Here is a 14,386-nt window from a genome sequence, read left to right on the forward strand (position 1 = left end):
TATAGATTCCTAGATTTCTGGGTTGGGGCTCGAGCCAGTGTTACTTAAGACTTTAAGGAAAATCCTAGAAAACTGAACCCAGCCCTTTCTGCTGGTGCCAACACCTAGCAGAAGGGTTCCACTTAAACACCTTAAGATGGCATCAGCATGGATGTAAGCTGCAGAAGCAGCTGCTGCATCAAGGGAGAGACATGACAATGTCATTCTGTGGCCAGCTCAGTCTGTGTATACACAGCATGGAAGGGAGGGATGAGTCAACTGTGCGATCTCTTAAGTTTTAAATTAAAACTAAGAGCTCGTTAAATTGACACAAACATTTTATAAAATTCCCCCCACCCCGTGTGTATTTTTTGTCTTGCTCAAAATTTGAAATGTCAACAAAACAACTGAAGCATTGAATTTCGGCCAACTCTATTACTAATCTGCCATATCTACTCGAAAAATGACAATTGTCTGGACGCAATCATGCAGAAATAAATCTAACAGCCTAACACTTCCAATCTCAATTTCTCTGTCTTTTTGGGGTCTATAATTTCAGTTTTCTAAAGATGTATTTTATTTGCATGCACTGTAAAGAAATAGCGTGGGGAAAAACAGTATCATAGAAAAACAATAGGAGAAAAAAATCCCTGAAATATCTCATTTAACCTTCTTGATATCCTGAGAAGTTCTCCTAATGGTAGAAACAAAGGTGCTGACTTTCTGGTTTCCCTGGGGAGCTCGACCCCTGCTCTGCCCAGGTCCTGCCCCCACTGCACCTCTTCCCTCACCCCCACTCTTCCTGCCTTGTTCCACCCCTGTGCTCCCCTCCAGCACCTCCTGAATGCCGCTGAACAGCTGATCACCAGCAGGTGGGAGGTTCTAAGGGGGAGGAGCTGATCTGTGGGGCCGCCGGTGGGTGCTGAGCACCCACTATTTTTTTCCTGTGGGTGCTCCAGCCCTGAAGCACCCACAGAGTTAGCGCCTATGGGTGGAAAGGGTTTGCAGCCAGATAGAGGGTTTAGTGCACAGATTAAAAGTTATCTGTAGTCTAGGGATCCTCAGGAAAACCAGCTCCAGACTTGTGAATCTTGGGCAAGACAAGCATCCCAGCTATGCTGCAGCAGCATGGCTCATCCAGCTGGTTACCTGTGCAATAACGAGGCTGCTGTGTTCTAATGACATACATTATTGTTGATGTAAAAAGGCAGCATCGACCCAGATGGTAGGTTGAATTTTCAGAGCTTGTAATTAAAAAAACGAATACAAATCAAACTTAATCTGGAAGTTATTTACAGAGAATAAATATGGGGGAGGTTTTCAAAGGCACAAAAGGTAGGAATCAGGCCCTATTAAATTCACTGCCCTTTGAAGATCTTCCCTATTGAACCAAAACTGATCCTATTTTTCAAATAAAAGAAGAAAAACTGCTCTTGTGGCAATGTTTTTTACTCAGACCAAAGATAAACACACACGTTTTAAAAGTGCTTGAGTGTCTAGTTTCAGCTTCTGCCTAAACAGCAACACCTGGATATTTCTCAGAGTGGAAGATTTTTTTCTAGGAATTTAGTGTTCTACCGGTATTTATCATAAAGCACAGAACAAATGTTGTTAACATTCACTTTGAGCAAAAGAACAGCTTCGATAGGGTCTTCACACATTTGACTTTTCTCTGCACTCCAAACACTGTTCATCACGCTCAGCACTTGTACCATGGCATTGCTAATTTCTGGTAAACACAGAACAAGTTCTTCTTGGTGCTGCAATACACCTTAAAGATTGAGAAGTTAATCATTGAAAAATGGCACTTTCAGGTGTCTCAAAAGTTGTTCTTTGGACACCAGGACATCCTAAGAAAAAGTGGAACTGACCTGGTAAAACCTGAAGATTAGAAATGTGAGCAACAAGGGTGATGTCGTGGTGGGAGTCTGCTATAGACCACCAGACCAGGGGGATTAGGCTTTCTTCCGGCAACTAACAGAAGTTACTAGATCATAGGCCCTGGTTCTCATCTTCAATCACCCCGATATCTGCTGGGAGAGCAATACAGTGGTGCACAGAAAATCCAGGAAGTTTTTGAAAAGTGTAGGGGATAATATCCTGGTGCAAGTCCTGGAGGAACCAACTAAAGGCAGAGCTCTTCTTGACCTGCTGCTCACAAACAGGGAAGAATTAGTAGGGGAAGCAAAAGTGGATGGGAACCTGGGAGGCAGTGACCACGAGATGGTCAAGTTCAGGATCCTGACACAAGGAAGAAAGGAGAGCAGCAGAATACGTACCCTGGACTTCAGTAAAGCAGACTTTGACTCCCTCAGGGAACTGATGGGCAGGATCCCCTGGGAGAATAACATGAGGGGGAAAGGAGTCCAGGAGAGCTGGCTGTATTTTAAAGAATCCTTATTGAGGTTGCAGAAACAAATCATCCCGATGTGTAGAAAGAATAGTAAATATGGCAGGTGACCATCTTGGCTTGACAGTGAAATCCTTGCTAATCTTAAACACGAAAAAGAAGCTTACAAGAAGTGGAAGACTGGACAAATGACCAGGAAGGAGTATAAAAATATTGCTCGGGCATGCAGGAGTGAAATCAGGAAGGCCAAATCACACTTGGAGTTGCAGCTAGCAAGCAATGTTAAGAGTAACAAGAAGGGTTTCTTCAGGTATGTTAGCAACAAACTGAGAAAGTCAAGGGAAGTGCAGGCCCCTTACTGAATGAGGGAGGCAACCCAGTGACAGAGGATGTGGAAAAAGCTAATGTACTCTATGCTTTTTTTGCATTTGTCTTCACGAACAAGGTCAGTCCCCAGACTGCTGCACTGGGCAGCACAGCATAGGAAGGAGGTGACCAGCCCTCTGTGGAGAAAGAAGTGGTTCAGGACTATTTAGAAAAGCTGGACAAGCACAAGTCCATGGGGCCGGATGCGCTGCATCCAAGGATGCTAAAGGAGTTGGCGGATGTGATTGCAGAGCCATTGGCCACTATCTTTGAAAACTCATGGCGATCGGGGGAGGTCCCGGATGACTGGAAAAAGGCTAATGTAGTGCCCATCTTTTAAAAAGGGAAGAAAGAGGATCTGGGGAACTACAGGCCAAACAGCATCACCTCAGTCCCTGGAAAAATCATGGAGCAGGTCCTCAAGGAATCAATTCTGAAGCACTTAGAGGAGAGGAAAGTGATCAGAAACAGTCAGCACAGAGTCACCAAGGGCAAGTCATGCCTGACTAACCTAATTGTCTTCTATGATGAGATAACTGGCTCTGTGGATGAGGGGAAAGCAGTGGACATATTATTCCTTGACTTTAGCAAAGCTTTTGATACAGTCTCCCACAGTATTCTTCCAGCAAGTTAAAGAAATATGGGCTGGATGAATGGACTATAAGGTGGATAGAAAGCTGGCTAGATTGTCAGGCTCAACAGGTAGTGATCAATGGCTCCATGTCTAGTTGGCAGACGGTATCAAGCAGAGTGCCTCAAGGTTTGGTCCTAAGGCTGGTTTTGTTCAATATCTTCATTAATGATCTGGAGGATGGCGTGGACTGCACCCTCAGCAAGTTTGCAGATGACACTAAACTGGGAGGAGTGGTAGATACGCTGGAGGGTAGGGATAGGATACAGAGGGACCTAGACAAATTAGAGGATTGGGTCAAAAGAAATCTGATGAAGTTCAACAAGGACAAGTGCAGAGTTCTGCACTTAGGACGGAAGAATCCCATGCACTGCTACAGACTAGGGACCGAATGGCTAGGCAGCAGTTCTACTGAAAAGGACCTAGCGGTTACAGTGGATGAGAAACTGGATATGAGTAAACAGTGTGCCCTTGTTGCCAAGAAGGCTAATGGCATTTTGGGCTGTATAAGTAGGAGCATTGCCAGCAGATCAAGGGACGTGATCATTCCCTTCTATTTGGCATTGGTGAGGCCTCATCTGGAGTATGTGTCCAGTTTTTGGCCCCACACTACAAGAAGGATGTGGAAAAATTGGAAAGAGGCCAGTGGAGGGTAACAAAAATGATTAGGGGGCCGGAGCACATGATTTATGGGGAGAGGCTGAGGGAACTGGGATGGTTTAGTCTGCAGAAGAGAAGAATGAGAGGGGATTTGATAACTGCTTTCATCTACCTAAAAGGGGGTTCTAGAGTGGGATGGGTCTAGACTGTTCTCAGTGGTAGCAAATGACAGAACAAGGAGTAATGGTCTCAAGGTGCAGTGGGGAAGGTTTAGGTTGGATATTAGGAAAAACTTTTTCACTAGGAGGGTGATAAGCACCAAATGGGTTACCTAGGGAGGTGGTGGAATCTCCTTCCTTAGAGGTTTTTAAGGTCAGGCTTGACAAAGCCCTGGCTGGAATTATTTATTTGGGGATTGGTACTGCTTTAGCAGGGGGTTGGACTAGATGACCTGCTGAGATCCCTTCCAACTCTGATATTCTATGATTCTATGAAGAAGGGCTCTGCATAGCTCAAAAGCTTGTCTCTGTCACCAACAAAAGTTGGCCAATAACAGATATTACTTCACCAAGCTTGTCTCCTTGGTAAAACTGGGGCATATGGTCACTTTAATAGAGGCCCCCAATGTGATTTTTCACAGCCACTTTTTAGAGTTGAACCTCACTTTGAACACTATTAGAAAACTAAAGATAGGCTCCAACTAAAACCTTTGGTGTTTTTGATAAAAACAGTACCTGGATCCAAACCATCCCTAATATTGCGAAATATAAACCTGGCCTCTTTGGATATGACGAGAGACCTGAGGCTGGGACTTAATGAAGCCCGCACTGAGCAGGAAGGCCAATTTCCTGCTAGACAAAGACTTTGGCTGTTATACTTAGTTTGTGTATTACTTTTATAAAAAAGGGCCATGTCGGTGTTCTACCTCCTGACAGATTTGAAGAAAGTCTTGTCTTGTAGCAAAAAAATGGCTTTCAGTTAATTGAAAATGGGAATTCTGGAGTTTTTCTAGTGCATTAGCACAGACTATATATGATTGTATCTGTTTTCTGTTTCTTAAAGCAGTGAGGGGAAACATCAGTTGAGATTACAGAGATTAGATTGGTTAAAATGCATTATAGGGCACCAAAGATGAAATTTTGATTTCCCCTCACATCATATTGCACTCTGTTAGTCCAAGGAAACTACAAATATCCATAATTAAAGTCTGCTTGGTGACATTTATGAGATTAAATATAGAAACATGAATTTAATGCTGGCACTGTGTTAGCAACAGCTCCTCAAATGACAGACATATACATCTCATTCTTAAGCTTTATAGTGCTGAGGTGTTCCTGGCCAGGGCCAGCGCAACCCATTAGGTGACCTAGGCGGTCGCCTAGGGCACTACAATTTAGGGGGCGGCGACCACGGCGGTATTTCAGCGGCGGGACCTTCCGCCACCTAGGGCGGCAGAAAAGCTGATGGCGCTCCTGTTCCTGGCACAACCTGCTCGTCACAGTTAAAAAAGAGAATTATCAGAGTGATATAAATAGGACCTCAATGGAAGGGAAGGGACCTGAATCAGTGCAGTTTTCTTTGTTACAATATGAAAAAAATCACCTAATAAATATTGCATTTCTGTAATAAGACGTGAGGAGAACACTAATGGGTCAATTCTGGATCCCTAATTAGGGTGAGTAGTGTGTGTTCACAAAAAAGAGTTTGACTGAAGGTGCGCACATATGCATCGGCCAGGTCCTTCCCTGGCCATGTCTCTCCCCTTTTCCCCCCGCCCGCCCCAACCCACCTTTAAAGTAGGGTTTCTCCACTGTAGAGAGAGTTCTGCTGAAAAATTAATCCTACCCTGACTGGATTCTGCCAGGTCCTTCCCTCTCACGTAGGGCCTCATCCAAAGTCAGTGGGAGTCTTTCCAGTGACTTCTTCAATAGGCTTTCTATTAACCCCATAGGCCTTTGGGCCCAGAGACAGCACTCTGCAAAGTCTAGGGTATATTGGAATAAACTGATCCATAGAATGAAAACAGAACCCAAGAGACTTTGTATTGCACATTGTGTTCATATCATACATTTATTTCAGTGTTTGCTTTAAACAGTACATTAGAATTCAGATTTCTTAATTTATAAGGGACCATGACTATTAGCAGCTAGGATGGCTATGACCTTTAAGAAAATAGTACAGCAAATGTTACTGCCAAGAGCACACAGTTACTTTATGAACATAATCTTTAGGGAATAAAATAAAACAGGATCCTTACTTTAAGCGTTGTAAAAGGGCAACAAACACTGACCAGCACATTTTGTTCATATGAAAGATTCAAGTGTACTGAAAAACGCATGTTATGATGTGGCATAACTCATCTTACATATACTAGTGCTATCTAACTACTGGAATGCAATGAGGAATCTTAAAGGAAATACTCTGTAGTTTCATCATAAAATGCTACAGCTCATGTCAAAGTTTGTATGGAATGAAAAAAATTAATATGAATGTTTTAACTGAAATTTAGTGTTTATGAAACTTGCTAGAAGCTAACATTTTCTATTTCTTCACAGGTCAGGTACTGAATAGGGAACAGGAGCACAAGTTTCCACCACACTGCCTTCTAAAATGCCCCCCGCCCCTTGGCCTGCAGGGAATCTACTGTAAGAGATGGGTCATATACATATGACATTTTCATATGACAATTTTCATATTCATTCAGTCCCTGGCCTCTCTGAAGTGGTTGCAAGCAGACATTCCAATTAGGATGGCTGGATTTGTGATGTGTACATTGTTATGATATTGTGCAGGCAAGAACAAGGATCACACTGAAGTGTGAATGGAGTCAATGCAAGCCTGCTGCTTTATTAACTACCCAGAAATGGGGCTAGTCAGAAAAACTTTGATGGAACAGTTTTCCTTTTCAAATGCAGTTCTATCAAAATCGGAACACTTTGCAAAATCATGTCAATTTCACCATTTCATTTTAGAGAGAGAAAAAAAGGGTGGGGGGAAGCTCTGACAATGTCAGAATAACCCGTTTCTACATTATTGGAACTAAATGTTTTGATTTCTCCTTTTTAAACATCTTTGTTACAAAAAAATATTTTATATACTATATATTATAATATAAAACAAGTTGAAATTGCAATAAAATGTTTCAATTTTGTCAAAACTAAAAATTTAAATCAATCCAAAACAACACATTGGTCAGAATTTTATTTCATGGCAAATTCCAAATTTTTTGGATTTTATTCCTAATCAGAGCAAAACCAAGTTTCAACATCTCAGAAGCCTCTGAAATAGAATTTCCATTCTCTGCACCATTCTACCATAAGTAACATAGTAGGCTCCTCGCAGGTGTAGTGAGACCTACAGAAATAACTCTTACAGAAACTTTGGTGCAGCCACCTTCTGCGAGATGCCTAATTCTTCAATAACTCCGTCCCTCTTTGCCGCTGTCATTAAATGCCTTTGATGTCATTCTGTCCACACCTCCAACACAGCAGCTCGTCTGTGATAGTTCAGCCTGGCATCTCTTCAGGGAATACATTGCAGAAATTACTACATTTTCCAGGGATTTATAGGAGTCTGACTCTTTTTACCATAATTCCTTTAAGATCCTACAATCTGTTTCCAAACTTCACACAAACTATTGCTTCAGGAAGCAGTGCCAAAACTTCGGGGTAGGAAATTAGATCACAGTACAAGTGCAACACTTGAGTAGAGTGCGATGTGCAGACATGAGGTAGCTGGCCAGCATGGATGCACTGCTCACTTGCCCTTTACACCAGAGCTGTTCCATTGGTTCAGTTAGGAGCAGTATAATTCTCTACTACAGACATTTTAAATGGTCAAGGCCAGAGATTTGTATGCCCTAACTACTCTAGGAATTTCCCACTCTTGCTACTGCTGATTCAGCTCAACCAACAATAGCAACAGTGGAAGCATTACTGTAGACAAGATGCCATCAGCTACCAGTATTTAAAGCACCCTTGTCAAGTGGACCTGCTCTAAACTAGACAGCGTGGTGCTTAAAATGCCAGTACCCTCCTGGGGCCCTGGCTTCACTAGTCATCCCACTATTGTTATCGCTGGCAGGGTTGAATCAGAGCTGGCAATGACAACCAAAAAAAGTCTCATGTAGACATGCTCAGAGATGGGGAACAGAGTGGTGACTGTGCATGTTTGAACAGAAGCAGTTAGACCTAGGTGAGGATAAAGGAAGAGCAGAGGGTTCTATATGTATGCACTGTCAGTAAGATAGTTTGTCCTTAGAAAAAGGTTTACTGTATCTTTTGTGATTACTAGAGCTGACCAAGAAACCAAAGATTTCCCACAAGAAATATTGTATGAAAAAAAATTTTACTTCAAATTTTGGTTTTCCTGTGGAAAATTCCAAATCAAGTCAAAACAGAAGTTTTGGCTTGAATTGACCCTTTGAAATGAAACAAATTTTTATTTCATTTCCATTTAGTGTCATTTCAGATTTTCTGTTTTTAAAAAACCCAACAAAATGGTATTTTATGTTGAAACTAAACCAAAAAAAAAAAATCTCACTTCAAAATGTCAGTTTGAAACAAACTTTTGCTAGAAATTTCCTGTGGGAAAATTTTTAGTCAGAATTTACATTTTCCCACAAAAAAAACCTGGTTTCAACAAAACCATATTTTGGTGGGATAACTTTTCACATGACAAATTTAATTCGCTCCAGAATTTCACTGACCTCCATTATGCTATTTTTTCCTATGAAAACCCTCTTCTGCTAAATTTTAGGAAGAATATAAAAATTTTAAACAGATGGGTACTTTATTAATATAGTGCCTGGGTTCACTCATTTCTCTCATAACACAGAAATAATCCCCTTTAGTTTTATGCTACTTGGCCACTGGAAATTATGTAGACAGACTATAATAATTACAAATTTCAGCCATTGAAATTAAGTATGTGGTTCTTTAAGACATAAAATATCCTTAAATTAGACCATACCTATGAAGTTTTGAGGGATTCTGAGGAGATGGTGTAAAATAAAGAGAGACTACAGTGACTGAAGTGCGGATTGGAGTCTGTGAAATGTACAAAATATTGCATTCTGCAGCGTACCTGGCATCTGAACACAAATGTGTGCGTCTGCTCACCACAGATTGTCGTAGCATAATGACATGGATTCTTTTTAAGCAATGGGAAGAGACTGTGATAAAAGATTTCCCTTATCAGCATTCATGTGTCTAATTACTTATTAAAAATTCTAGTTTGTAAACTCCAACTCTCTCACCAGAAATCACTGGCCATCTGTTGTTTTTAATGAGCTGCCAATGAAAACAATTTTGATCATTAATTGGACTTTAACATGTATATTTCTTACCAACTAACAAGTTAAGAATTCTGAGTCTTTGTCTATACATCATTGCTTATTCTTTGTATCTACATTAATCCAATTCACATATGAATTATTAAACATCTCAATCCCTCTAAATTATTCTCTTTTTCTCAGATTTGATCTTTTTTTCTGTTCTCACATCCCTTCTCTAATTGCTGCCAATTCAGGGATTATTTTTAGGGAAGAACAAACAGTTTCTTTGAAAACAGCTTTGGATCACTAATGGAAGTATGTCCTAAGATGTGTAACCACTACTAACCTTCCCCACCTAAGAATGAGGAAATATAAGTGGATTTTCAGGCATATTCTGAAATGTTGGACTTCCTCAAAAAGAGGTTAGTATAATGGTATTAAATCTATATATTAACACTGGAGATAAGTACAATGTGTCACCGGGTATCTGTACCATGTATGAATGTTCTTGAGCAGCATGTATAGCATGACAATACTTTTATGAGATGTTCTACCCTTTATCTTCTCTTCAGAAGTAGTTTTCATCTTCGTATATGATAAAAAATTGGAATTACTGTCAGGATGTATGTAATTTTTGGTGCTTTTGCATAAAAAGGCCTGAAAGGGTTTGGCTTTGGTTGTTTTTGTTTTTCATTTTTAATAAAAAAGCACTTTTCCTGATTGATTTTTAATATTAGAAGCATTAGCTATATCAGTGGTCCGGGGTCCAGCAGTGGTCTACAGAACCCTTCCTGATAATCAGCAGAATGAAACATTTTGAGACCTAAACTCCTCCCCTTCTGTTTTCTGGAGGACTAGAGAACTGGAAAAGCAGTTCTCTCTATCCTCAATTGAAGGGGTGGACAAGCAAGACTTTAACCAGGAAAAACCTTTTTCCCAAGTGTGTCAAGAGTTTGAATTAACTAATTAGTACGGGGAAACCCATTCTACATAATGATAAAAATCCTTTCTTATCTCAGTTTTTCAGACTTCAATTTCTTGCCTCTTGTGGGATGAAATCCAGGTGCCGCTGAAGTTAAAGGGAGTTCTGCCATAGACTTTTATGAGGCCAGCATTTCATTTGCAGAATTGTGATTAGAGCTAGGGAAAGTTTCCAGCCAAAACATTTGGGGTGGGGTAGAAAATTTCAGATATGGGTCAATCAAAACACTTTGAAAGTTTGTGTCAATTTTGGTGAATTATTTTAGTCAAAAAACGAGTTTTTTTCCAGAAATGCCAACATTTTGACATTTGTGAAACAAACAGTTTTGACTTTTCTTGCTAGATCCACAAGGGGACTTAGGTGCCACTGGTATGCACAAAACCAAGCAGGTGGTGGGGTCCCCCTCTCCCCCCTCCCAGAGCCCAGTGATTAAGGCAGCCACCGGGTGGGGGAGACTCAAGTTTGAATCCCTCCTCTAGAACAGGCACTGGAACCCAGGTCTTCCCCCTCACCTTCCCCCACCCACTGGTTAGGCAAGTGTCCCAATCATTGGGCCATAGGATGTAATGGGGTCATTCCTGCCTCCTCCTCCATTTAGTGAATGCCAGTGGCACCTAAATCCCCTTATGACTCTAACCCTTTGCTTTTATTTTTTTTTAAAGGATAAAAATGCCCCAGCACAAAACAAGACAGATATTCCACAGTGGGTCAAACAGTTCGTTTCATTTGATCCAAAACAATTTTTTCAACATTCAATTTGCCATAATTCCCCCAAAAGTTTTCCTAAAACATATTTTTAGATTTTTTTCAGAACTGCCAGTGAACTGAAAAATTAGTTATTCATACAGCTCTAGTCATAAGCCCACTTGTCATTCTGTCAATCCTAGAGGCCACCAACAAAAACAGACTAGGCAAGTCCTTATGAAACCAAAAATCAAACAACATTTGTTAAAAATGTTCAGGCTTTTCTATCCATGATCAAGAGAAAGAAAGTATAATCTGTAACGGTATATTGAGAACTACAATAAACTTTATTGATAAAGTACAAATTTACATGTCAAAAATATATGCTTCACAGGGCCGGCTCCAGGCACCAGCTTCTCAAGCAGGTGCTTGGGGCGGCCGCTCTGGAGAGGGGCGGCACATCCAGGTATTTGGCGGCAATTCGGGGGAGGGTCCCGCACTCCGCCTGGGAGTGAAGGACCTCCCGCCGAATTGCCACCGCAGACCGCGATCCCAATCGCGGCTTTTTTTAGATCGCGATCACGGCTTTTTGTTTGTTTGTTTGTTTGTTTTGGCTGCTTGGGGCAGCCAAAACCCTGGAGCCGGCCCTGATGCTACAGAATGGAAGGCAGAAGAAGTCTGTACTGCATATGCGACAAATCATGCTCTCTTTAAGTCAATAGCAAACTCCCACTGACTTAAATGGTGCAGGATTGGCTTTATCTGTATACCTAATGCAAATGTCAATAGAAGAGGTGTGTGCATTGAAAATAGAATAAACCTACTAATCTAGCTGACAGAAGGGTAAATAAATAACCTCCTTTTAATAAGATATCATGCCACGGGCAGCTGTATTAAATGTCAATCTATTCCATATTTGTATGGAATTCTATACTGAATTGCAAATTGTGTGCAATGTTGAGAATGCTACATTTTGACATAAGAAAAAATATTTTTCGGACAAAGATCGCTGTTTGATTAAAGTACATGGACTCCTAATGTTTGGCTCAGCAAGAAAATTCTTATCATTTACTTCAAAAATTGTTTAGCTAGACAGCTTGAACACTGATGTCACCAGTTCTTGACTATTGTTCAGCCATTGCTATTGAAAGCAAAACTATCTGAACCGTAGGAGTCTCCTAAAGACTTGTGTCTTCAAAGTTTCTTCTCCGGTATCCATTAACTCCTGCTCTAGTGCCTCACTCATGTTATATTATGGTTCAATTTTAACCTACTAATTAAACAGATTAGAACAAACAAGTTATGTATCACACTGAAATAACATATACCTTTATGTTATTTCCCTTGTTTTATAAGTATTCAGTATGTTACACTTGTCTGTGTTATTTGCCTGCAGTAAATTTCAGGATATTACATACAAAAAAAATTAATGTTTCCAAAGTATTTACTCAGACAATTCTGAAAAAGCCCTCAAAAAGCCCTTGATATGTTTAGTATTGCTGAGCAGGAAGCAGTTTTCCCATCCCGTGAAACACTGTCAAGATTTCAAAAAGTTTTCCCATTCCACATCAGGACAAAACCAAGACCTTTCAACATTTTTCATGAAGACCCAAAGAGAAAGAGAACAACCCCAGAATAAACAGTATATTTTTAGCAGTGAAGATATTTAACCATTGGAACAATTAACCAAGAGTCATGGTGGATTCTCCATCCCTGGCAATTTTTATATCAAGATTGGATGTTTACCTCTCTGTGGGCAACTCTGAGCAGGGACGAGGGACCCCAACTCCAGGATACGTCTAACTCACTTATTACCCTTTTAACCCGTAATTATGGCAATTCACTTAAACACATATACAATTTATTTACACCTAAACCATCTCTTTGGGAATTAAAGAACATGTCAAAGGATAAGCACAGCTTGGGTGAGGTTCAATGCAGCAGTCTCTAAAGTGCAATAAACTTTACCGTTACAACAAATGTATGAGTCCAGTGTCCTCTTCCTGGACCTGCTGCTGTGATACTGCTGGTGTCGCTCCCCAATGTTGGGTTTAGACTCTATGTGACAGAACCTGTTCTCCACCTACAGTTATGGCCCCCCTGAGCAGTGACGTCCCCCGCTGGGTCTGGCACTTCATGCCTTCCTGACTGGCGATGTCACCCTCTGAATCTGGCATTTCATGCCCCCTCGACAGACTTTGGGCATCCTGTTCCTCTCTCCCTGGACCAGCACACATGACCCTGCTGCAAGAGATGGAGACTCATCCTACCACTGTTGCTCTGATGCAGCTCCAGCGGCTACTCTGGCTCTGGGCTGCTGTGCATTCCCTAGCTCTGCTCTGGCAGCCCTAGCTCACATGGAGGACAGATCTGGGACTCTTGACACCCTTATTGACTTGCCCATCCTGTGAAATCTGGATGTCTTGGAGTGCTGGCCTCTAGACCTGTGAGTCCCCAGATTCTGACTCCTTTTCAGCCCTTCCACTTTCTCCTGGTAGTGGGAGAGGGGCAATGAAAAAAACAAACAAACACTAAACTTCAGCCAGGGGCCAACAGCCCCGTTGCACTCTCTTTCCCATTGAGAATTTTGCAGAAAATACTGATTTCTCACCAGACTATTACTGCAGATAACTGTTTCTAGAACAAACCCTGCTTTGTGCCAGTAGTACCTTATCGTGCAGGATATGCTCATTTTAGTTTCAGGACAGCAGGGTGAAAAATAGAGGCTTCCAGGAGTTCATAGTGGGGGTTCTTTGACATTCTGTTGGCTTTCGGTTTACAACTTGATAGAAAAATAGTTGATCTTTGTAATTCACAAAATTATCTTTATACAGCTTCAACTTTAATTTAGTTACACCCCTGCCTTTGTTGTATCACTGTTGTTTTGACTGTACTCCATCTTTTTGAATTGCTTTTGAGGAGGAAAAAATTCAACTTAAAATTCCAGCTTACTAATTAACTAAAGGATGTTACTGTATATAGACTGAGTGCTTCCAGTTTGGAACATTTCCCAAATAATCAATGTATTTCAGGAGCCCTGATTGGAATAGAAAATGTTTGTTGTAGTCAGCCTGTAGGGTCTTATTTTCAGAAATGCAGAGCACCTGCAACTCCATTTGCAGTCAATTCAAGCACCTCAGAAGATCAAGCCCTTGCTGTATCTCTATAATATCAGAGTCTAATAACATTTTTCTCATCTGGCTTAGTGTGTTCACAGGAGATATATTAAAGAAGAAGCTCTCAGACCAGAATGTTAGGAACATAGGATAGGTCCATCTAGTCCAGTATCTAGTCTTGGACAGTGGCCATCACCAGCGGCTTCAGAAGAAAGTGAAAAAAAACAATTTCAATAAAGTGATGTGAGGTAATCTGCCCCTCGTGAAGGTTTCATTCTAATTCCTAATAATTTTGGATCATTTTAAGATCTGAAAGATAAGCTTTTATCTGCATTCTATTATTCTTTTTGTTAGCATTAACTATTATAAGTCTGAGTATCAGAGGGGTAGATTACCTCACACC

Source organism: Trachemys scripta, chromosome 2, assembly GCF_013100865.1.
Source record: "Trachemys scripta elegans isolate TJP31775 chromosome 2, CAS_Tse_1.0, whole genome shotgun sequence".
Taxonomy (NCBI): domain Eukaryota; kingdom Metazoa; phylum Chordata; order Testudines; family Emydidae; genus Trachemys; species Trachemys scripta.